At 44.5% G+C, this 24,647-nt stretch overlaps 1 protein-coding gene across 9 annotated transcripts in view; it reads left to right on the forward strand.

Moving 5' to 3' along the window:
- The window catches only part of RTL9 (retrotransposon Gag like 9), a 97,203-nt gene that overhangs the window by 50,220 nt on the left and 22,336 nt on the right, over nucleotides 1-24,647 (forward strand). For 3 of the 9 annotated variants that reach the window (XM_055376791.1, XM_055376789.1, XM_055376788.1), the window contains exon 2: nucleotides 9,723-9,856. The exons of 3 other annotated variants lie outside the window; for them this stretch is intronic. The gene's annotated coding sequence lies outside the window, so the exon portion shown is untranslated. Of the gene's footprint in view, nucleotides 1-9,647; nucleotides 9,857-24,647 lie in introns of those variants that run through there. 3 more of the 9 variants (XM_063702999.1, XM_055376784.2, XM_004064704.5) reach the window with 1 other exon arrangement.

Here is a 24,647-nt window from a genome sequence, read left to right on the forward strand (position 1 = left end):
CATCCTAATGTCAAGGCCCAGGGCTTCCTACAGTCCTCTTATCTTGAGACATGCTGGAGCCAAGGGACTGACGTCAGATGGTCCCAGTGGTGAAGAGAGTTGTGTTTACATTCTCACTTGCTGGTATCAATCGTAGGGGCCCAAAGACCTCACTACCTAAAAAGAGGGCTGTTTTCCAGCTTAGCTGTACCTCTTTGCATTGTTTTGTCTGGCCAAGACAGAGAGGATACCAGGGAAAATGAGGCTCTAGTATTGTACGTATAATCTGTCAATGCCCTCCATGCCCCCATTAGGATCTCAGGCTGTCTTGGCCTTCAGGCAGATCCAGCTCCCCCATTTTTCTGTTGTTGCTGCTGCTGTTTTTTTTTTTTTCACTCCCCTGATCCCATCAATAATACGTGTACTCCTTCCTTCTGGGTCCTGTCCTCAAAGGTAACTGCTAAATATCTGACAAATGAATGGCTAAAGCCTTCAGGGCTCCTGATAAGAGAATGGGCTCCCACTTAGCATGAAGGGCAAGGGGCAGCACCTCACTTAGAGATATGAAACATAAGTACAGAGGGAGGTATTGAACCGCCTGTTGTCAGGAGCAGAAGGGACCCTGAGGTCATCTGGTTCACTAGATCCCAAACCTGGCTGTACAATGGAATTACCAGGAATGCTGTTGAAATACAGATGCCGTGTGGCTCCTAATCCTCAGAGTCTGATTCAGTAAGTCCGAGATGAGGACTTGAATTATCTGCATATTATTAACAGTATCACTGGTGATTTCGATGAGGAACCCAGTTAGGGAAACCATTCAGACTGACTTTCTCGTTTTATGGGTAGCCAGCTGAGTCACCGACAGGGATGATGACTCGCCCCGGGTCACAGAGCAAGTCATGGCAGAGTTGGAAATGGAACTCAGGGTTTTTCCTCCGCTGTATTGGTGGTGGGACGATCTGACATTATTAGTGTGGGAAGAAGGACCTTAAATTTCACTGTACAAGCTGCTGCTCACTCTGCCTAGAGGTAGAGGACAGAGGGCATCTTAAAGGTTGTTTTTCATTATAATAAGCAGTACATTTACTTCAGAGTTTGGAAGTGAATCAACAAAATACCCATCAAGATTAGTAGGACAAGAAGAACTCGCCAATATCTTTGACGATGTCTATCCATAGAAAGCCAAGTGAAATAATGGAGGTAATTATCCACCTATTTTGTTCGAACACTTTGACCGAAAATCTCCTGGTAACTGAGGGAAAATAGGAGCTTTTAAAAATTGTTGTCTTAAGTAGCCTGAATGACTTCAACTCCCACTTCACTTTTCTTTTTCTGTGGAGATGCTCTCCCAGATGCTTGTCTCCTGGGGGTAGCAGCTTTCCACAGACAAAATGTCCACAGCTTTGGGAAGCATGGAGGGAGAAGGGAAACATTAAGTGAAATGGGATGTCAGGTCAAGCTGCGTTGGTGGTGATGTAGTCACCTGTCCTTTCAAGATAACCTTTTGGATCCTAGATATGTCGTAGCTGGGGCCTTGGGACAAGTCCCAGCAGCCTCCAAGCCACAAGCTTATCATTTTGGCGTAATTCAAGGCAGCCTCCTTGAAAAGCTCCACGATGGCAGCTGCTCCATCAGCAACTGGATGAAAACAATGCCAAATCTCTTTATTTAAAATTAGACACTTCCTATTTTGGTTCCTAAATGGCAAATCTATCTGCTCTCTGCCTCCAGTCTTCTGTGTCCAAAGCTGCCTTAATGTGAGGTATTTCAGCAGCAATCAGCAAGTGTCTTCCTATTTATAAGCAGCAGAGCTGCCATGGGTCACTGCACTTGTATCTCTGAGCAAGATAAGTCAGGGGGCCTATTGGAAAGGAAAAATACTATGGCCTCCAACAGTGAACCTTGGCGTGGGTCAGGGAAGACTGTTCAAGTGCACCAGAGAATGGAGCTGTGATGAGTTCAGTTTTGTATCACTGGCGTGGAAGTCAGTAGCCTCAAGATCTAGGAAGAGTTTGGTCACCACTAATTTGCTACATGACCCTGGGCAAGAGTTGTCCCTTCTCTGGGCTTCAGCCTCACCATTTCTGGGGAAAAGGATGCACCATTTAATACATGGTGCCATTTACTGTGACAACCGGCCTGCCACCAAAATATAAAACTGAATCTTTATCTCACTCCTTATTCCAAAATATAATCCAATTAGGTCAGATTTAGATGTTAAAAAGAGAAACCATTAAAAGATTAGAAGAAGGCATAAGAGAATATTGAGGTAGGGAGTCTTTGCAAAGCAACAAGAAACTGTAGAATCTATGAAGAAAAAGAATGATAGATTTGACTATGCAAAAATTTAACAACCTGAGTATGGTGAAAGATATCTCATGCAAAGTGGAAAGACAACATATAAACCAGGATAAAGTCACAACATAGAAGGAAGACAATGGTTTATTATTCAGAATACTCCACCAGCTCCAGTGTAAGAAGTGCATTATTTTCTTTACAGCACTTACCATGATTTACAATGACATGATTTAGCTACTTGTTTTTCTATTATTTCCTCTGCTTACATGTTAGCTTCATGAAAGCTCAGGTTTTGCTTACTCACTATTATATTTCTAGTGCTAGACTGGTGCCTGGCATACAGTAGGTACTCAATAAATACTTGTTGAAGGAAGGAATAAATGAGCTTCTGTAGACCAATGAGAAGATGATGAACAATTCACTAGAAAAATGCTCAAAGAATAATGAACAGGCAATTCACAGAGGAAACGCAAAGGGCCTATGCCCTATTAAAAGGAACACCAATCAGTAATAATTAAGAAATGCAAATTAAAACAATATTGAGATGATTCAGATGTCAGCTTTTACCTCCCAAATTGGCAAAAATTTAAAAGGTCACTAAAACCCAGGGTTTGTGAGAGTCTGTTGAAACAGCACACTCATTTACTCTTGATGCACATCTGGAGGGCAACTGGAAATGTTATTTGAGTCAGCAATTCCTGTCTTAGGAGTTTACCTTTGCAAAATGCTCCATGTATAAGGATGTTCATTTAAACATTATTTGTAAATAGGAGCAAATTGAAAAAACTAAATGACCTCGGTGAAGGACTGGTTAAATCATTTATAATACATCCCAATAATGACATACTAAGCATTACTATGCTAATGATTAAGAGTTTGAGCCTTGGTTAGACTGCCTAGGTTTGACTTCCTCCTCTAGCTTTTATGAGCTGTGTGACCTCGACCAAGTTTCTAACCTCTCTGTGCCGTTTCTCATCTGTAAAATGGGAAAAGTAACAATTCATGAAGTTGTGAAGAGTAAATGAGATAATTCATATGAAATATTCAGATAGGACCTGGCACAGAGCATTTAATAATTGCTACACATTACTATTCCAACTAATAGTATAATGATGACAATGACGATGTAGCCACAAATAAAGACAAGCTAGATCTTTAAATACTGATGTGCAATGATATCTCCAATATAGTATTGTGATAAAAGCAAGTTGCAGAAGAGTAAGTATAGTAGGATCTGATTTTTGTTAAGGGTATTATATGTTACACATACAGGAAAAGACTGGAAGGATAGACAGACTGTCAACACTGGGGAGTAGAATAGGAGAGGTAGATTTTCCCTTGAGCAATAATTAGAGTTGTTTGAAACAAGCATGTGCTACTTTTATAATAAACAAAAGATGTAAAGGGGAAAAAAAAGCTCCGTTTGGAATTCCGAGGACAGTTAATCCCACCAGGCTTCACATCCCCCAGTTCTTGGCCACAGCCCAAACGTTAAGCCTCCCTGCTCGTCATCTGTCCTCTCCCATACCATCCTCATACTGCTCAGTGCTCCCATCCCCGCCACCCCGACTCATCCACCTCCCCACTACCGCCCTCTCTCACTCTTCTCAGTACCCTCTGGAAGCCCCCACCTTGCAGTAAACAATTCCCCCTACACCCTGGATAAATTTTACAGAGCACTATTGTCTACCTCCGGGCCTGGAAGTGCTGAAACCTGAGTCTCCACGGCGGATCTCACGGCTTTGCTACCAGCGCCCTCTAGTGGACACTGTCCACACTCCCACACTACAGGCACCCTAGGGCTGGGAGGTGGGGTCTGTGCTCTAGCTTCCCCTGTTTGCTTCCAGGCTGTTAGTCCTCCGTCCTCAGACAAGAACTCCTCCTTCTCATGCCATCTGGCTACTTCTCTCCTCGTTGACGCTTCTTTATAACCATCCCCTCCTGGTCAACCCCCCCCCCCCCCCCCACATTCAACGAAGAGTTCGACATCTGGCTCATTGTCTTCTTCTCCACCCCAAGTCCTGACATCATTCTGGGTGAGTTGGACATCCGTGATCCATGTACAGGACACACTCTCATCCTAGCCTTACCATGCTTCATCATCAGTCAGAACCCCCTACCATCTACACCTTGCTGGCTGGCCTCAACGCTCTTCTTTTTACCTCAGGAGGCTCTCCAGTTTTTTGAGCCCCCTCCATCCATTTCTTCCATCCCATCAGCCCCTTTCACCTTACTACCTTCCCTCTCCATCCTGGAACATGATGATGATGATGATAAGAATAACAACTAATATGTATGTGCCAGGCATATACTACCCATCTTATGACATCATTTCAGTAATCTCATGTTATCCTCACAATAACTTTATGAGGAAGATACTATTGTGGTTTTCCTTTTAATGAGGTGACTGAGGCTCAGAGAGGTTGAGTGACTTACCCAAAGTCCCACAGCAGAGAGGAGATTTGAAGTCAGGTCTGTTTGCTTTCAGAATCTTGCGTATATCCCCAATTCCCTTGCCCTGTGTCTTTCTGCTTCATCCATGAGGCAAAATCCTAAGTCTGGATAAATTTAACTGACAGTTTCCTCCTCTGTGCTTATGCCCAGATGGAGGAACATTGCTGGAGAAAATCCCATCACTTTGTTGGTTAGTCCCACCAGAAAGTCACAGTTTCCAACCTCAGCGGGGCCCTCGACTCAGCTAAACAATCCTTCTAAGTAACTGTCCTGACAATAGCACTTGCAAACTTTCTCCACTGCCCTCTGGAGTCAGACTGTCTGGGTTAGAGTCTGCTTTGGCCACTTCCATGCCCCATACCATGCCAGCCTTTAAGAAAGGGTGAAGTGGAGGAAAAAGGATGAGGGGAAAGGGGAAGTGATATGTATCGAGTGTCTTCTAGGTACCAGCCACTGTGCCAGGTGCTTTGCATGCAGTATTTCATTTAATCCTGCCAGCAGCCCTGCAAGGGCAATACTCTTGTTATTTTTGCTTTACAGAGGAGGAAGCTGAGGCACAGACAGGTTAAGTCACTCACTAACGTGACACAATTTGTATGTGGAGAAGCCATCTCATTCGTTTAGACCTTCCTTATCTTGATGAATTATTGTGACAAGCTGATAAATGGCTCCCCTGTTACCTATCTCATGCCCTACAATCTACCTTCCATTCTGTTGCTGGGACAATCTTTCTAAAATGCACATCTGACAGTGCTACTACTCTGCTTAAAGTCCTTCCAGAGCTTCCCCTCAGTCTTCAGAATGAAACAGAAACCTTTGATCTTAATGATTTGGCCCTGTCCTTCCTTTCTCACTGCATCCACTACCACTTGCCCATGCAGTCACACAGAACTATTTTTGGCCACCTGATGACACCTTGCTTTCTTCTGAAGAAAGAAGAAAGCATATATATATATATATATATTCTCTGCCTCCCCATCCTCCACACCCTTTCCTGCCCACTTTAAATGCTCCTCTTCTGTGCTTTCACAGCATTCATGTTTATCCCAGTGTGTTATAATTTCCTGCTGTCTTCTCCGTTTCCCCCATTAAACTGGAAGCATCTTCAGAACTGGGATTGTGCCTTAGTCATCTCTGTACTCCCCAGGGCCGTAGCACCAGAGCCATGGTTAAATCTATGTTTGTTGAATGACTGAATTAATGAATGAATAGAGTGAATGAGAGAAGAAAAAGCTCTCACTTGGAAAGTTTAGTGACATGAGCTGTATGGTATCTGATTCTTGGCTGAAGCTGCTGCAGTTTTTCCCTATGACTACAGTGCTATAAAAATATGTCTGCACGTGGATAAAGACTGGAAGAGAACTTTCCACACAAAACTAAGAGTTGTGTTAGAGTGGTGAGTGATGGATGCTTTTTTCCCCCATTTTCAAGATGTTCTTTAGTGCTGCTTTTGGATTGTTTTGGCAATGTAGCAGACATTGTAGAAATGGAATTTGGGGCTCCCATGGAGGAATCGACAACCAATATGTATTGATGCCCAATGTACTCTGCTGGGTTCTGGGTGCTGTGGGGAGACGGGTGGGTAAAGGCGACTCATTCTGACTCAGGTTTGCATGGTCAGGAATCTTGCCAATTAGGTTGGATTTGCTGGAATAAAATGAGAACTTTCAAGAATTTTCCAAGCTCCTGGGTTGAGGTATTTCTTTTCTCCCAAAGCTGGGCCGCAAACAAAGATGGCTTTTGTTTGCAGTAAAATACTCATTCCTTCAATTTTGTCCTGCAAAGTGACTTCTATAGCTTTGGGAGTCAGGTTTGCTGAGTGGGGAAACTGATTGCCCATGCTTCATTGATTTAGAAATGACCAAAAATGTTTGCCTTTTCTGGCTCTTGAATAAAATGTTTAGGAATTTCATTGGCAAAATGATGAAATTGTTCCTTTACTGCTGCAAGACTTCCAAAACTATATATCGTGGGTTAACTTAACCCAGAAGAGGCAAAAAAAAAAAAAAAATGGGAAGCAGACTCAGATGATTAACACTCTGCCTTAATTGGGTGCTTACTCACTCTGCCGTGGCAAGGCACTGTGTTCTGGACTTTGGAGATATCTCATTTAAAACTCTCAGCAGCCTGTGGGGAAGGGCCTGTTATTGTTCTCATGGTAGAGATGGTCAAACTGAGTTTCACAGAGGCTCAGCTCTGAAATCATGAGACCAGGATTTGAAGCCGAGTTCAGCTGGTTCCATGGGCACACACTAACCATTTGACAACAGTGCCTCTAGACTAGTCTGGCTACAAAGGGACAGAGGTATGTATTTATTTTGATTTAACGAACCGTTGTTTAATGTTTACCATGTCCCGGGCACATGGTAACTGCTTTAAAAATGTTAGATTATTTACTTCTCATAGACAACCCTGTGAGGAGGTACTATTATTAATATCATATGACAGGTGGGAAAATGGAGGCACAGGGGTGTTAAATCACTTGCCCGGGGTCACTCAGGCTAGCATGTGACAGAGCTAGAGTTACAATCCAAGTGGCCATGTTCAAGTGTGTGGCCCATTACCTTGACTCTGTGCTGGTTAGCATGCTACCCCCTGTGCCCTGTCTGCATAGCTCTGGCTCAGAAACACTGAAGACATGGGCCTCTTTTTGTAGTTTTGTAAGAGATTTGTACTTTTTAAAGTATTTTCCACCATTAAAGCCATACGCTCTGCTTCTAAGGGTCCTGTGGGGTGGGTGGGAAGGGTGAAAACATACTCCTGTCCTTCTATAGCAAGACTAGCTTAGAGGCAAGGTTTCCCAGTGGTTAGAGCATGCCCATGGTGCCAGTGAACTCAGCTTCAAATCCTGGCCTTATGATTTCAGAGCCGAACCTCTCTGAACGTCTGTATCACTATCTTTGCTAAAGGAAGAGGAAGCTTTCTCCCGATATCTTCATTTACTTCCAATTTTCGGTTTTTGGGGGAGAGCTGGGTTTCCTCCACAGCTAGGCGCTAGGTGGCGAAGGGCTTTTGGACTGTCACTACTTTTCATTCGACAGAGACTTCAGGATAGCCCCCTTCAAAGGCAGTCTGTTTGGGGTCACCAGGAACAGACAGAGTGCTCTTCCCTACCGCACTCATCCCACCTAGTGCCGTCTATCCTTACCCACTCCGAATCCCTCCTCTCGGCAGGCACTGCCTCATTCCCCAGAGCCAGGCCTAGACAATGGCGGCTGCTCAGCTTGGAGGGAGGGGGAGTGAAGAGGCAGCAGGCCCAACCCGCCAGCTTGAAAGCTTCGTTTGACAGGGGAGGAGGCACATCTGGTTTGGGTTTTCAATTCAGTTCAACAATGATTTATTGTGGGTCTGCCAGCTGCAGAGGTTCTGGGGTAGGCTAGGCAGCAAGAGATGCAAAGATAAGTAAAATATTGTCTGTGCCCTTAAAGGAGTTTTCTAGGTTATAGGGGTGTGTAGACGCAAATGAGCATTTTTTTTATGCGATAATCCCTGTGCTTAGCAGTTTACCTTGCCTACATTATTATGTCTTTGCATCTTCCCAGCAGGTTTTGTGATGGAGATGGGTAAACTATTATCACTTCATTTTATACACATGAGGAAACAGAGCCTCAGAGTGGAAGAGACTGGCCCAAGGTCACATTTTTAAGAATGGACCAAACCAGTTCTGGAACTATTACATTCTTCTGCTCCCCAGAGGTGATGAAGATGATGATGATGACAAAAAACACTTACTGAGCTCTGGAGGCCAAGTCTTGTGCTATGTGGGCTGCAGATATTATTTTATTGGCAACTTCCAACATCCCATTGAGGCTGATGTTGTTATCCCTTTTTCTAGAAGAGAAAACGGAGGTAGCCTTGGGAAGTGATGGAGTTGGAATTTGAAACCAGGTCATTCCAGTCCACCAGCCTGTACCATAAAAGAGGTAGACACAGGGTGCCATGTTCAGGGGCAAGAGCAATGAATTGTGCCTGCAAAAGCTTCATGCCAGAGATGGCATTTACATTTGGCCTTGAAGGGTGAGATGGGGTTATGATTGGTAGAGTTGGGAGAGAGGGCATCCCAGTCAGAAGGGATATTCTGAGCAAAGAACCCAAAGAGATGACTTGTGGAGCATTTTGATTGAGAGGCTGTAGGTTCATCCGGCATGCAGGCCGGGGACTCTGGGTGTAGAGGAACAATGTGAAGGAAACCAGAGATACGCCTGATGGTCTAACACATTTTTGTCAAGTTGAGGTTCTTATTTTTTTAATTAAGAGCAGGTACTCTGCCCCAAAGGCTTTTCAAATGATACTATCTTGCAACCCATGAGCAAACACACTCGAGTCTCTCACTGTGTAAATTCTACTGTGCTGAGAGCTGCGGTGAATACAAAAGAAAACAACTCAATTCCTCAAGTGTGTGCCGAAGGCCCCCGTGTGGTTGAGGAGGCAAGATACACACAATCAGGAAAAGCAGCAGCTAGCACAGGCAGTTACTGATCAGGGCCAAATGAGTTTTTCCAGCCGTCAGATTTCAAGGAACATGAACGAGAGGAAGGCAGGCAAGCTTAAGGCCGGGTGGGGCAATCAGTGTAGCTAGCATTAAGGGCTCTGGCGAGGCCTCCCTTCCCCAAACTGCCACGGTCTCCAACCATGTCTTGACCTCCCAGAATTTGTTAGGGAAGATGGGACCTTATGGGATCAGAGACAGCGCATGGGAGCTGGGAAACGGAGCCGAATACCTGATATTCCTGATCCTCCAATTTTCTACACTTATTCTCATTTCCTGGCAGCTCCTCCAGCTGCTGAATTGTATGTGTATGTGTGAGCCGTATTTTAAATTAAGCAGTGAGTTCTTTCAGCTCATCATAAACATGCTAAAAAGCTTCAGCCACGGCCTGAGCCCACCCCCGCCCTTTACACACACAGGCAGCAGCTGGGGCCACTCGACCCCACACTCTAATGTGCATTGCCTATGACTCACCAACAAAAACGACTGTATGTTTCAGTCTCCCTGGGTAGCTGATTCCTAGTTGTGGTGGGAAATCTCAGTCCGATTTGGAAGGCAAAGGGCCTCAGCCCCGCCCTACTGACTGTGAATTCTACAACATATGGAGCGCCTACCTTGTGCAAGGCATTGTGGGTAAGTCCATTCATCTCTCTGGGCTTTCCATTTCCTCAGCTTCAAAATGCATGTACTAATCCTGCCGGCTTTACCTCCCTCCTAGGGCTCTGTGTCTCAGCCACACTGGTCTTTCAATTTCTGCAACATTCTCGGTCTTTTCTCGCCCCAGGGCCTTTGCACGTGCTCCTGCCTGGACTGCCCTTCCTCTTGCTTTTGGCATGGGAGGCTCCTTCCTAACCTTTCAGTCTCAGCTTAACGTTACCTCCTGAGAAGAGCCTTCTCTGACCACCCACAGTTAGATGCCTCCTGTTCCTCCCTTACATTTCTTTTATTAGCAATGCTTCCTCAACCCCACTTACTGCTCTGGGTAATTATGTCTATTTATATTTGTCTATTTATGGTATGTCTCTCCCACTGGAATGTAAGCTCCAAGAGGACAGGGACCTTGTCTGTGTCACTCAGCAATGTGTCCCTCTCCTCTAGAGTGGTGCTTGGCACATAGTAGGCTGACATAAGCAAAACCATCTGGAAAATATTTTCTTCCTGAGGTTCTTGCCAGACATATGGTTGCTGAGGGAAAAATTATGGCAGAACTGTGTCATTCCATAGGAAAAAAAATCAGGCTAAAAGGGAAGAGTTTGTTGAAAACAGTTCTGTTTTAGAAACCAGTCCTTGGAGTCTCATCGCCAGACACAGTCTTATGAAATTAAACAAAGGAAATAAAAAGCATAAAAAGCTAAGTTTTTATTGGGTATTTACTATGTGCCAGGAACTGTTCTAAGTGTTCTACACAGATTATCTCATTTAATCCTCATCATAACCCAATGACGTCAACTCTATTATTAGCTCCATTTAACAGATGAAGGAATTGAGGCTCTGGGATGTTAAGAGAAGTGCCCAAGGTCACACAGCTAGCAAGAGACAGAACCAAAAGTTGAACTCAAGGTAGTCTGAGTCCAAGTCCACAAACTAAATCATCTATGCCACCTGCAGCCCCCACCTCATGTTACCCTACACCTCACACGCCACCCCCAGGCACGATTCTACTACAGCACTGGCCACATTGCAGAACAGGGGTTTGTTTACTTGTCTGTCCTTCCTACTAGACGAGGAGCTTCTCAAGTGCAGAGACTGGATCTTATTCATTTTTGCTTCCCCTGTGCCTGGAAGAGAGCTTGTTCTGGAATAGCTAACCAAGGAATATTCGTTGAATGAGCAAATGAGTGAGGGAGTAAGTGAATCCATATTCCTTAGTATTTTCAGGCTTCAGGCTTATGGGCTCATGTGTATTTCCCTGGTCAAGCATAGCACTGGGCACAAGGGTATTCTGGTGCAAGAGGTGCCTCTCACCACAGGGTACAAGGAGGACTAGCTCTGGCTGGGAAAACCAAAGCAGTGTTCCACAGAGCAAAGGGGCTTGATCCAGAAGGTTTCATTTTGTCATCGGTCTAAAAAGTAGCTGGACCTGTTTAGGACTTAAACAAACTTTCAGTGTTCCAATCCCATCTCAAATCCTTTGCAGAATGAGGCAGGGTGTGGGGAGGTGGTGGTGGGGCAGTTATAAATAAACAAATACCCACAAACCGGCTGGTTTTTTAAACAGAATTTGCTTCAGTCAGTGCTGCACCACATTTTCCCAACTGGCCTCCGTCGTGAGAACAAGTGGGAACTTTCATACTGAATGGCTTTATTTTTATTCTGACCAGATGAATGGCAGGAGTTTTGGCTCGGGAGGCAGGTTTCCAATCCTCAGCACACAGTTTGCTGCCCTACTGTGCCCCGTCCATCACACACAGCGCCCTGCACAACATACCCAGTCATTGCATCTACTGCCTCAGCCCTTGAAAATAATTGGGTCATTGTTTTATTACACCAGCGAGAGAGCTGCAAGCCTGTTAGGATTATGTCATTGATATTTGCGTGAAAAGGCAATCATGATATGCTGGTCATTTAACACAGCTGGGAATGCAACTGTGTTGTCATTGTTTAAGGTTCTCATCCAGCCCCTCTGACTTTTTTGCACAGCCCAGCCCGTGTAAATGGATCACTCTGATGTATGTCACCTTTAAAATGCTTTCTAGCCCTTCAAGGGACCAAGCAGGATTTAACTCTTTTCATGCACTTGGACTTTGCTGCTTGTAGGCACGGCAGTCTGAAGGTGAGAGATGCTTGCTTTTCATACGTGTGGGAGTTGTACACCCTAGTGGCAGGATGCTGCAATACAGTGTCATTTGTTCACTAACTGCTGATCAGAGCCAAGGACAATTTTCGCTCAAGAACAAATCAGACCTAATGTCTGTGAGGGAAGACTATGTAGATAAGTCACGGGTCAGAGTTGTGTTGCGACTTGTATTGTGTGCTAGTTTCAGTAGGACTTGTGCTTTCATTGCAATTGTCAGTATGCTTAAGCAGGGGTCTCTGCTAATGAAATTCTAGCATATTTGCATTTATCGACAGGTATTACTGATGGCAGAACATCTTATTTCCACACAAGGCAATGAGTAACACTGATTATAGAAGTGTAAACAAAGCTCAAATTCATGTGCCAATTTGTCTATTTCAACTCATCGATCCTCTTCTTCCACTGGCATGCTAGCCTGAGTTTTATGGCATATGGCCATTAAAGTATTCTTCAAAGGAATCTGTTGCAGACACCTGTTCATCCCTCTTCTGGTCCCGGTCCTTGCCAAACCAGCTCTGTGCCTTTGCCAACCACCTTGAGGTGTGACAGGAAAAGCTGACCCAATAAGGGAGGCAACTGAAGGGATGGAGTGGCTTAGATGCAAATCGCCAAATCCCAATGGCCATGGCTATAAGGATCACAGGTTCCTGAAGTTTTCTTGGCAACTAGCTCTAACTGCTTCGCCTTCTGGGTGCTTTGGTATTTGTTTTATTCTAAGTTCCCAGTTTTGATCTATTTTTGCCTTATGGCTGCAGATTCCCTTTCTGGAAAATGGGGCTCTGGCTGGGATCAAATCAGAGAACACACCCAGACTTGGCATAGTGCCTGGCACAGAGTAAGTGCTCAACAAATGGTAGCTGTTGTCTCTTTTTCCCTGTCCAGGTTTCTTCTGGTTCTGTTCTCTGTACCTCCAGTATTGGCCCAGAACCAGGAACTGTTCCCTCCCCTGACTGGCAAGTCAGATTACCTGGCCCTCAGACAAGCTGGGCTCCCTTTTCTGGCAGCCTTTTGTTGTCCTTACCTGTTGCCATGTGCCACTCAGTGTAACCACAGGCAGACCTCTGCCAATTGCTGACATTAACCTATTGAATCCTGGCAGAGAAGAATAAGTTTGCAGACTGGAATTTGCATGTCTGGGCCAGATACGAGACCAGGAGGCAAAGCCATATTTACCTGTCCTCCCCAGTTGTGGGCAAATCACCCACATTCTGGTTAAAACCAGATGTTTCACACCTGTGACTGCAATGCCACACATCAAACAGTTGCTTACAAAGAACACAAAGTGGTTTTCACATCAGAAATGTAACTTGCAGGTCACTTCTCAAATTTCCTCGCAGCAGCTACCATGCCTGGGTATTTTTCCCTTAAAAATGACAACCTTGTTGGGTCTCTTGTAGGGACTTTCATTTGGAAGCCCTGGGAGAACTTATATGCTCTTTCCAAGAGGGTCTCTGATGGCTTTAATTCACATGGAGTTAATATATTGGAAAAGATAAGAGATCTTCCCCAAACTCACCTGCTCCTTGAAAATGCTATTCTGTTGCCTTGGCGAACAGCCAATCCAAACATTAAAAAAGAGATAGAGAATGCAGGAATCCTAAATGCTATTCTCAGTGCATGTCCAAACAAGAACTGGGGGCTGAGGGGCAAAGAACAGAAAGAGGAGAAAAGAGTTTTTGTAGCCTAGGCCGTGAGTTGATCCCACCCCGTCATGTCCTGTACCCTTCACGCTCATAAAGAAGACAGAGGAGGCCGGGCGCGGTGTCTCATGCCTGTAATCCCAGCACTTTGGGTGGCCGAGGCAGGCGGATCACCTGAGGTCAGGTGTTGGAGACCAGCCTGGCCAACATGGCGAAACCCTGTCCCTACTAAAAATACAAAAATTAGCCGGGGGTGGTGGCACATGCCTGTAATCCCAGCTACTCAGGAGTCTGAGACAGGAGAATTGCTTGAAACTGGGAGGCTGAGGTTGCAGTGAGCCAAGATTTTGCTATTGCACTCCAACCTGGGCAACAAGAGTGAAACTCGGTCTCAAAAAAAAAAAAAAAAAAAGAAAAAGAAAGAGGAAGGAGAAGGAGAAGGAGAAGGAGAGAAGAAGAAGGAGAAGGAGAACGAGAAGATGTGGTGGCATCATGACTTTTCTGCTAGGGTTAATTGCTCAGCCTGAGAGGCTCTCCAGGCTGGCAGGTCACACTAGAGCCAAGAGTGAAGGGTCCATTCAGTAAGGTCACTGCCATGATCAGTTCTCAACCACTTTAACTCAGTTTTTCTGTTGCTGCTTTGTTGGTTAGTGGTTTGTTTGTTTCTACCCATTCGGGAGAAGGGTAGGAAAGGAACTAAGATGATCAACTATTCCATATGTGTCAGGCCCTGTACTTGTCTTTTCAAACACTTATTCACACTCTGAGGGACTCTCTCAGGTCCAGCAACTGTGTAGCTATGATGTGAAATAGCAGCTTCTCTCTATGCATTCACTGGGAATGGTTTGTTCTGATCACGCAATTTTTTCCAGTTCTTCCGACGTTAGGTGTTGCATGGTAAGAAACAGGTGGTTAAGTATTGAGACAGTTCTTATTTGGAATTGTCTCTTCCTCCTTCTCCTCTCAGGCAGATGCTAAAGGATGTCTGTAGTTTTTCCATGGCATTTTGCTAAAGATGCACATTCATTAATTCATCAAATAGCTTTTTTTGAGACATTATTATGAGTGAGGTGTTTTGCTATGATATGCTTTATATACCATATCTTATTTCATCCTCACCACAAAGCTATGAGGTAGGTACTATCATTATCTTAATTTTACAATGAAGAGACTGAGGCTCACGAAACATAATGCAAGGTCACACTCAGTTAATAAGTTGAGAGCTAGGATTCAAACCCAGGTTTATCTGACTCAGTTACACTACACTTCCTCCACATAGCACATTGTGGGCCCGTCACAGCTCTTGAGGACAAAATTCATCCTTAGAAAAGTTTTCTTACTCTACTTTTTGCTGATACTACTGCTGCTGTTGCTGCTGCTACTACTATTACTACTACTGCTACTGTTTCTCCTCCTCTGTTTATCCAGAACTGCATTTTTCCAGCACTCCTAGGTGCTTTGAACCCAGCTACCAGTTGTAGAGTTCAAACCCAGGCCTGCATGAGTCCCTTGCACCCATTCTACTTTTCTGCACTGCTTGTAATGTAACACAGGAGGTATGGGACATCCATAACTCAGGTAGGTAATTGACTGCAAGCTTAACATTCACTCACCAATCATTTATTGAGCACATATTAGATAAGCAACCTATGGCTCCTGCCCTGGAGTTGTTCATAAGACCTTCCAGGCAGACAGCTATGGGACGAATACACTTGAATTTATTAAATCTACCTCAGGCAAAAAACCAAGCATGTAATTATAAGTAGTATATCAGAGTATGTGTAAATGGGGTTCTGTAAAATGTTTGAAAGAGGCAGGCCTGGGTTAGTGGTGAGAACAAGGAGCAAGAAGGCTCTGCCACCAAATAACAACATGAGTGTTGCCCCGTTAATCTCTCTGGGCTTCTGTTTCCAGATCAAGGACCTCAAAATAATAGTCATAGTCACCATTTATTGAGTGCTTTACTGTTAACCAGGCAGTATGCTAGGTGGTTTTCATTTAGTCTTGACAACAGTATTCTCGCTTTCCCTTTTCTACAGCTGAGACTCAGAGACATTAGGTAATGTCTAGGTCACACAGCTCTTCAGTGACCAGTTGTTTCTATGTCAGAATCCTCTTATAATCACTGAGTTGTATCGCTTCCCTTGCCTCCTGCTCCCAAGTCAAGTATTCTCTACTATGTCGCCTGAAAATTAAAATTAAAATCAAGGATAATCTTGTTCAACTGAGCCAAGAGGATAAACATTAGAAATAGCAATTAGTAGGTAGAAATGTTGCCAGGAAGAGCTATACAAAAGCATAGAAAGGCAACCAAGGGAGTTAATGATGGGGGTGTGGCAGGGGTTGCATGTTGATGGGTAATTGGATCCTGGCCAGCTCTTACCTTCTTCCTTCACCTTCCCACTCCGCAATTTCTCAGGCTTCTCTAGAGAGCACAACCCACCTAGAGACAGCCTGTGCTGCCACAGGAGGGCACCAGGCCAGGAATGGCAGGCCTAGGGCAGTGGGGCTCTGGGCTGGGAACCATAAATAACCACTTTAATGAAAACCAGCTTTGGCCAAAAGCCTTGTCATTTCTTAAGAGGTTCTGTGCTTCTTCTAATGACCTAGTTACTTGAGAAAGGCCTAGCCTAACATATACAACAACAATAACAGTTGCCCTATAGTGAGTACTTACTATGGGCCAGGGCCTGTGCTAAACACTCACTAATTCATTTAATCCTCACACAGCCCTACAGGAGCAAGTACTATTATTTCCCCCACGTTACAGAGCAGGCATCAGGCTGAGAGAGGCTAAGTCATTTGCTCAAGATCATATAGCTGGTTGGAGCTGGAATTTGAAGCCTGAAGCATCTAGTTCCAGGGCCTGAGCTCTTTAATTCCTATATTTAATGGATGTCTGTCGAAGGAATAAACAGATGAATGAATAGACAAATGTATTCATTTCACTTCACTTTAACAAACATTTATTGAGTGCTCTGTGTCAGCTCCTGTGCTAGGCATTGAGGATTTATAAGTTTAGTGCGTGCGTGCGCGCACACACACACACACGCGCACACACACACACATCCTGCATGGCCCTTGCCCTCCAGGGGTTCACAAAAGCATTCTCTATTGTGGCTTGATTTCTTCTGGAGAGAAGTAATTTGAATGTCTTGAACAGCAGTTTTTAATGATGCTATTAAATTTAACCTAAAGCGGGGGTTTTGCACCGGTGAGCAAAGTGTTTCAAATGAGAATGTGTCTTTGATTAATCATCGATTCAGCCAGAGAATAGTTACTACCAGAATGGAGCTGCAACTCCTATTATATTAGCTAACTCTTCTTCCATCTATCATGTCTCTATCTTGTCGAACCCTCCCAGGATAAAAAGTTATCTATACCCTAATGGACAATTATCCCATCCATCATTCCTGCTGGTCTTGTTGATTGCTGGTAGTCTACTTGCCCACGGAGGAGACTTACAAATAGTCATGACCAATGATGCACTGGAAAACTGCTCATTTTTAGACATTTTAAATCTATGTGGAATGAATTATTTTTCAGGCTGTACTTAAGCTGCATTTGCTTTGTTGGTTATGTAAGAGGAGATATGAATTCCTTACCTATGCGTGAGACATGGCGTCTGAATATTTTTAAATTCCTCTGGGCAGCAGCCCTATACATATTTGTTAAAATGATGAAAGAATAAAGTAAACATACCTAGAGTAATTCCAGAGGAGCAGGCTTCATACCTGGAGCTCGGGTGGGTGGCCATCATGTCAGGGTAGTCACCGTCTTCCTTTTCCTTTCTAAGTACTTTGAGGAGAATCCCAAGTTGATTAGGGTCAAGGTGAGGACTCATGGTGCTGAAAATAGGGATTGAGTGGACAATGAGAGACGCCTGTTGAATTCCCTGGGACTATTGCTATGAGATTTGAGGGCAGAAATGCCCCCCTCTCCCATGTCCTACCCTAAGCCTGGTAACACATTTAACTTTTTGTTACAGTAACTACCATGCCTAGTAAAACTGGAGTCACTGGTTGCCCAGGGCAAAAACCCAAGAGTTGTAGTTCACTCATCTTTATTTCTCACCTCTACATTCAGCCAGTCACTAAGCCCTGCCAAGTATATTTCCTAAGCATTCCTTGCATGTCACCTCTTTTCTCCATTCCTACTGCCAGGGCTTTAGTTCAGGACTCCTCCCACCTCCAGACATCTCTTGCCTTGATTCCTACAATACCTTCCGGTTTTCTCACCTTCTCTCCTTTCTCCTCTGTGACCATTCTCCCCAAAGTGGCCTGAGTGATCTTTCAAACATGCAAATCAAATCATTTCCCACCTCCATTCCCTCCACTTAACACTTGTAAATAGCCTCACAACACCTGAGACTTGAGGCGCTCAAAATGTGGGTCCTGGGGCCAGCAACACCAGCATCTCTGGCAACTTGTTAAAGTTAGAGTACGTACTTATTAGAGTACCTACTGAATCAGAAACTCTGAGAGTGCTCACCTGACTCTGTGTTTAACAGCCCTCCAGGTGATTCTGATGAGCACTCAAATTTGAGAACTGGCCCCCTAGAGCCATGGTTCTCAATCCTGGCTGCACATTCAAATAAATGGAGGGAGCTTTTAAAAGTTCTAATGCCTCTCCTGCAGAGTAATTAAATCAGTTTCTAGGGGTGGGATCCAGTCATAAGTATTTTTTTTTAAAGTTCCCCAGGTGCTTCTAATATACAGTCAAGGCTGAGAACTACTGCTCTATAGGATGAAGTCCAAACTCCTTAGCTTGGCATTTAAGGTCTATCTCTTTGGTCATAACCACCCCCAACCCTATGCTCTTGCTTGTTCATTCTAGAATTGAATCACAGGGAGTCATTTACAATTCTCTTAGAGCCACACACGGTCTCTTACCTCTGTGCATTTGCACACATCATTCCCACTGCTGTGCCCATCCCTTCCTCCCTCCCTTCACCCAGCTAACACCATCTCATCTACAACGCATAGCTCAGAAGACACCTCTAAGGAACAGTTTTCCCCGCCCGTCCAGTCTGGGTTAGATGCCCCTCCTCTGTACTCCCACAGCGTCCACAACATAGCACTGGATACATTCTCTTGTTCTTCTCTGGTTAGTTGTCTGCTTTCTCTACCAGTCTGAGAGCTAGGATCCCCACCTGGCACACAGTAGATATTCCATGATTCTGTACATCCTGTTCCCTCTTTTTGGAGTGACCTTCTGTGCCTTGTCTGTGGCCTTCAGGATGCAGCTCAGATATCACTTCTTGGGAATCTCAGAATTCTCTGTCTGGACCTTTTCTCTAGGCTCCCACAACAATCTAAATGTAATCTGATCCTAGCCCTTAGCACACAGGGCTATCGGGCTGCCATAGTCTGTTTACTTATCTGCCTCCCTCACTGAACTGTAAGTAACTTGAGGTTAGGGATAGAGCCTTGTACATTCCTGTATCCCAGCTCCTAGCACAAAGACTCACATATTATAGGTGCTCAGTAGCCATAACCATCTGCAGAATGAATAACTGAATCAATGATGACCTTTTCCTCTTCTCCATATCATCAGCCACTATTTCTGTCCAGGCCCCCGTTGCTTTATTGCAATAGCCTTCTGACTATTTCCCATCTCTCCTTTCTCTGGTGCCATCTGAACACTCCCCCCCGCTCTCCAAGATGTGGTTTTCTAAAACCACAGTCACCCTATCCCTCCCCTGCTCAAACACTTTCAGTCATTCCTCATTGTCTGCAGGGCAAATATCAAAGTGGAATTCCAGATCCTTCCTTCCCAAGAGTGGTCTGCCTTCCCAACCATACCTCCCCCCATTCCCCTATGGAAGACCAGCCACATCATCTGAGGGTCCTGGTGCAAAATGAAAATGTGGAATCCCGTGTTAAAAAATAATCAAGGATTTCAAGATAGCAGCAAAGGAGAGCATTAAACCAAGCATAGGGCTCTTCTGACTTCAGGGTCCGATGCGACGGCACAGGTCTGCCCCTACGTGTATCCAGCGCACGGGCCAAATGCACTTGCTCCTCCTTCAACTGCTCTGTAGGTTCACTTTCTCCATGGCTTTTGTCAGGCTGTTCCATCTCTTCTACCCCACTAGCCAATTCAAAGCTTGTCTTCCCTGTAGATCCACCCTGTTCTTCAAGAATTGCTCAATTCTCATCTCCTACTGTTCCAGACCACAGTAGTTTCTACCACACAGCCTGATATTAATAATTATTTTTATATGTGTGTAGTCTTGCCTCTCTACTGAATTTTAAGCTTCTTGAGGGCAAGGACTCTATTTTGTTCATCTTTTTTTTTTTTATAGACTTAGCATAGTACTTTGTAATCATCTCACTTGTTGAATGACTCAGGGAAGAAATAATACAACTCCAGTCATTGAGTTTGCCAAAAAACAGTAGACACTGCAAACCTGATTTAAATCCCTCATTATTAGCTATGCAACATTGAAGGAGTCACCTCACTTCTCTTTGCCATCTATAAAACGATGATACTTAGAGAAAAAGTTTTTTTTTTTTTTTTTTTTTTTTTTTTTTTTTTACAGAGGCTTGCTCTGTTGCCCAGGCTGGAGTACAGTGGCATGCAATCTCAGCTGACTGCAACCTCCGCATCCTGGGTTCAAGTGATTCTCCTGCCTCAGCCTCCCAAGTAGCTGGGATTATGGGCCCATGCCACCATGCCCTGCTAATTTTGTATTTTTAATAGAGATGAGGTTTCACCATGTTGGCCAGGCTGGTCTTAAACTCCTGACCTCAAGTGTTCCACCTGCCTTGGCCTCCCAAAGTGCTGGGATTACAGGCGTTGAACCACCATGCCTGGCTAGAAAAAGTAATTTTTTGTTAGTATCTTGTTCTTTGGCAATGTTTTCAAAATCTTCTTTTGTTTTTTAATACATGTAAAACTTATTTTATATTTTATATCACCTAATTGCAATACCTGAGGTCTTTGAAGACCAGATTCTGTTTTCATTGTTTCTGGCTTCATCGTGTTCTTTGTAATTTTGGATTATGAGTTCATGTTCAACCTGACTTTATCCTTGGTAATCCTATGAAAACTGGGTTGTGGGCATGTTCTTCCAGGGAGGATTTGTGTTTGGTTCTTCCAAGTGCATCAGGGCACTATTAATCCAGGACTTCTTCCAGTGAATTGTTTAGTCCCAAAGGCGAGGGCCATGTCTTCTTTGTCTATATGATCCCAGGGCTTAACTCAGGGACTTGTAGATGCTCAACATATATTTGCTGATTGAGTGGATGAATGAATGTGGTACTTTACCAGCTTCTTTTGGAAGCCCAATAAGAATTGTGACCTCTGGTATTAACAAAGAACAGTAGGCACATCAGGAAAATAATAATTACTAACATTTATTGAGCAATGATTATGTGTCAGGTATCATTCTAAGTGCTTTGTGTGTATTAACTCATTTAATTCTCACTATGATGCTGTGAGGTAGGTTACTATTATTATCTTCACATTACAGAGGAGGCACCAGACTCAGACAGGCTGAATAACTTGGCCAAGGTCACATAGCTAGTGAATGGCGGAACACAGATATGAACCCAGGCACCCTAGAGACACATCTACTTACCACCCTGTATTGGAGAAGAGATCAACAGTAGTGACAGAAGCAATAGAGTGGAAATTTTCAGTACTGCCAAAACTATGAGAACCATATAGGCCACACCAGGCATGAAAAGGAAGTTGGCATGGTCTTGTGTCGTCAGTTAACCCTTGTATATAGGGTTTTCATTTCCCAACTAGAGCAGGAGGAGTTTGAAAGCAGGAACCATGAATTACAGCTCTCTGAAATGCTCAACATAGATTTGCTGAGTGAATAAATGACTGTTTTGAAATTAAACACAGGAGTGCTTTGAATAAATTACTTTGCATCTTGTATGTCAAACTGAAATTGGTGAGACATCTTTCATCTTGTGTTAAAAACTAAAAATCCCTAGATGTGGTCATAACATGGCTGGTTATAACGACACCTTGCGTTTGTACTTGTGTATGATACTCAAGACTCCCTGAGAAAAGGAATGAAGAAACTTGGATTTTGCCTTCATAGGCCCTGAGGCTGTCAGGAACCAAGGGCCACTGTGTTTGTAATCCATTCCTTTGGCTGCTCTCCCAATCTAGGAAGACCTGGAGGAAAGGGGGGCTTTATTTTCTATCTTTGCCAAATCAGGAAATAATTTGTGAACTCTCAGTAAACATTCTGGGGGACTTCCCTCTAACACTGCTTTGGTGGAATAATATCTCCAGTTTTCACCAATCTTGGTTCAATATTTACCTGGGGGTTGCAGTGATCATTGGGACAGGGCTCCAACATGAAGTGAAGGTTCATGAGAAGGAAAATGAGGGGAAGGCTGTGTGTGTGTGTGTGTGTGTGTGTGTGTGTGTGTGTGTATGTGCTGGCTGAGGGATGAAGGTGGGAGGAATACCAGGATTCTGAAGCAATGAGAGTGGGATTGGGAGAGAGAGCTCATGTTGAAGAAGAAATAACTCACCAGTTCACATGGGCTCCTTTTCAAGGGTTTTTCTTTATATAAACAATTTGCCTGGTTCCAATTAGAAGCCCACATTAGGCAGTTAGCTCCAATTTGGCAGTTCATTCTTAATTTGGCTTTCCTTATGGGTGGGAGGGAGGGCTGACAGTTAAAAGTTGATTGGAAAAACCATGGTATCCTGGTGTGAAGACAGACCCTGGGATCAGAAGTTTGCCCTGATGACTTTGCCAATGTGTTCATTGCCCCTGTCCTGCTGGGGGCGCATACAGCAGGCCCTTCTTTCTCATACACCCTTGACAGACCAGGACTCACTGCTAGAAAACCCCTGGGGAAGTCATTGCTGAAGACTCTAATGTGGGGCACATTAGGTTTGAGGAGCAGGGGGAACATTCAGGCAGCTGGCAAGGTCTGGGCTACCAGGAGAGATTTGGGAGTTAGAAGCATATTAGGTGAGAGTTGACACTGTCCAAAGGGAGTATATAGAAAGAAAAGCAGAGGAAAGGGCTCATGGAGTCATTACAGCCTGTGAGGTGGGAACAGGGTTTGGGAGTACTAAGGGTTTGGGGAGGGTTTATGTGTTTATTCACCCATTCATTTATTCAACATTTCTTGAGCTTTATGGCAGATGCTGAGTTGAAGAGGAAGCTGGGGATTTAAGAGGGAGAAGAGTTAAGAGGGGATCCCTGGGTGGATCCAGATGAAGGAGAAGGGAGGGGCTAAGTGCCTAGGCTCGCTTTTACCAGGAGAGCACATCTGTTAACACAAAGCTGCATCTGTATCTCAGCCAGCTCTCTTCCATTTTATCTCCTCCTTTCTACCCACGCTTGCAAGACGGGGAGCCACATGGCGGCTTCCTACTCCCTTGTACCACTCCACCCCCTGCCGGGTTCTTTCTAGGCATTTAGCTGTGGCATCAGCAGCACCCCTTCTGAGAGATCAGGCAATCCCCAAGGGTGAGTGGTGGTGGTAGTGGTGGGGAGGGTTGATAGCTTTGAGAGAAGAGCTGGAGAAGGCGCTGTCTGGCTGTAAGTAGCCCCAGCTGCTGTTGCGAGGCAGCGTTGGGGGCCGTCAGGAGTGTAAATGCATGTGTATGAACCTGTGAGCGTGGCACCTCATTGCTATCACTCTATTTTTCACTGTATTGTGTGCTGGCTGCAGCCTCGCTGCTCTGAAACCCCTCCTGTCCCTGAGGATCCCGAAAGACAGAGTGTTCCACAGGCAGCACCAGCTTGAATCACTAATGCTATTAAGCAGGAGGACAACAAATATAGGCCCCCATATGTCCTGGATATGCAAGTCCCTGCTCTCTCTTTCCCCACCCCTGCTTCCTGAATGTTTCCAAGTGAGTGAAGTCCCAGCACTTGAAATTAGCAACACCTCACTTCTGCACAGCCTTTTGGCAAAGAGCTTTCACAGCTGCCATGTCATGCATCCTCAGACGCTTCTAGGAGAAGCATTTTATAGGTGAGGACCCTGTGGTTCAGGGAGGTGGAGAGATTTGCACAGGCTAACCCAGACAGTCAGTGGCAGACTTGTGTCCAGGAAGCAAGTCCTCGACCTCCTGGCCTGGTGGCCCATCCTCAGCAGAGCACTGCCAAGAGGGCTGCTCCCGGGTGGCCCCAGCTGCTGCTGTCTGTGAGCTCGTGAGAACCTGTCAGCTGTGGCTCCAAGACCTGCCTCAGTGATTGCTGAAAATGCTGAGAGTGCTGAAAACCAGGACCCTCAAGCTGAGCCTGATGTCAAATAGTTTATTGAGTACCTGCTATGTGCCCACCACTGTGCTGGTGCTTATGGGAGACAAAACAGGGGTAGTGCATAGCCCGTATCCTCAAAGAAGTGATAACTTGAATGGGGAAACAACTCTTAGATACCAAGTCCAAAGGCAATTCCAAGGACTTCTCTCTCTTCCACTAAGCAGTCTGTTGTCAGTGACAATGACACAGGAACCCCTTCTGAATTCATCTGTCTTATCGCAGGCCTGGGGTAGGAGGGGATGGGAGGATGACTAGGAAGGGTAATGAGGAAGGGCAGGGAGATGGGGGAAGAAAGGGAAAAACTGGAGCTCCTAATAAACACCAGGCACATTGTGAAGTTTATATGTTATACATAGATCATTTGTATTATGCTTATCATACATGTACATGAATATATACACCCAAACACATACACAAACACATACACAATCACTTTCCAGGGATTGACTCATCCATTTGGCTCACTCTCAATCATGAAAAGAGCTTAGGACAGTGACACTTAGAAAGCCCTGAATGAGTGTTAACTAGCCTTTCTTCTTATCATGATCATCTTCATTGTCATTATCGGCATATTATATAAATTATCTCATTTATTTCTTCTAACTACAGGACTTAGCAACTATTATTTTTATTTCCAGTTTACAAATGAGGAAACCAGTACCTTATTTTATCCAAGCTTGTGGGTACTGAGAATATAAAGAGGAATTCGATATGGTTCTAGGCAAACTT

Source organism: Gorilla gorilla, chromosome X (genome assembly GCF_029281585.2).
Source record: "Gorilla gorilla gorilla isolate KB3781 chromosome X, NHGRI_mGorGor1-v2.1_pri, whole genome shotgun sequence".
Classification (NCBI taxonomy): Eukaryota; Metazoa; Chordata; class Mammalia; order Primates; family Hominidae; genus Gorilla; species Gorilla gorilla.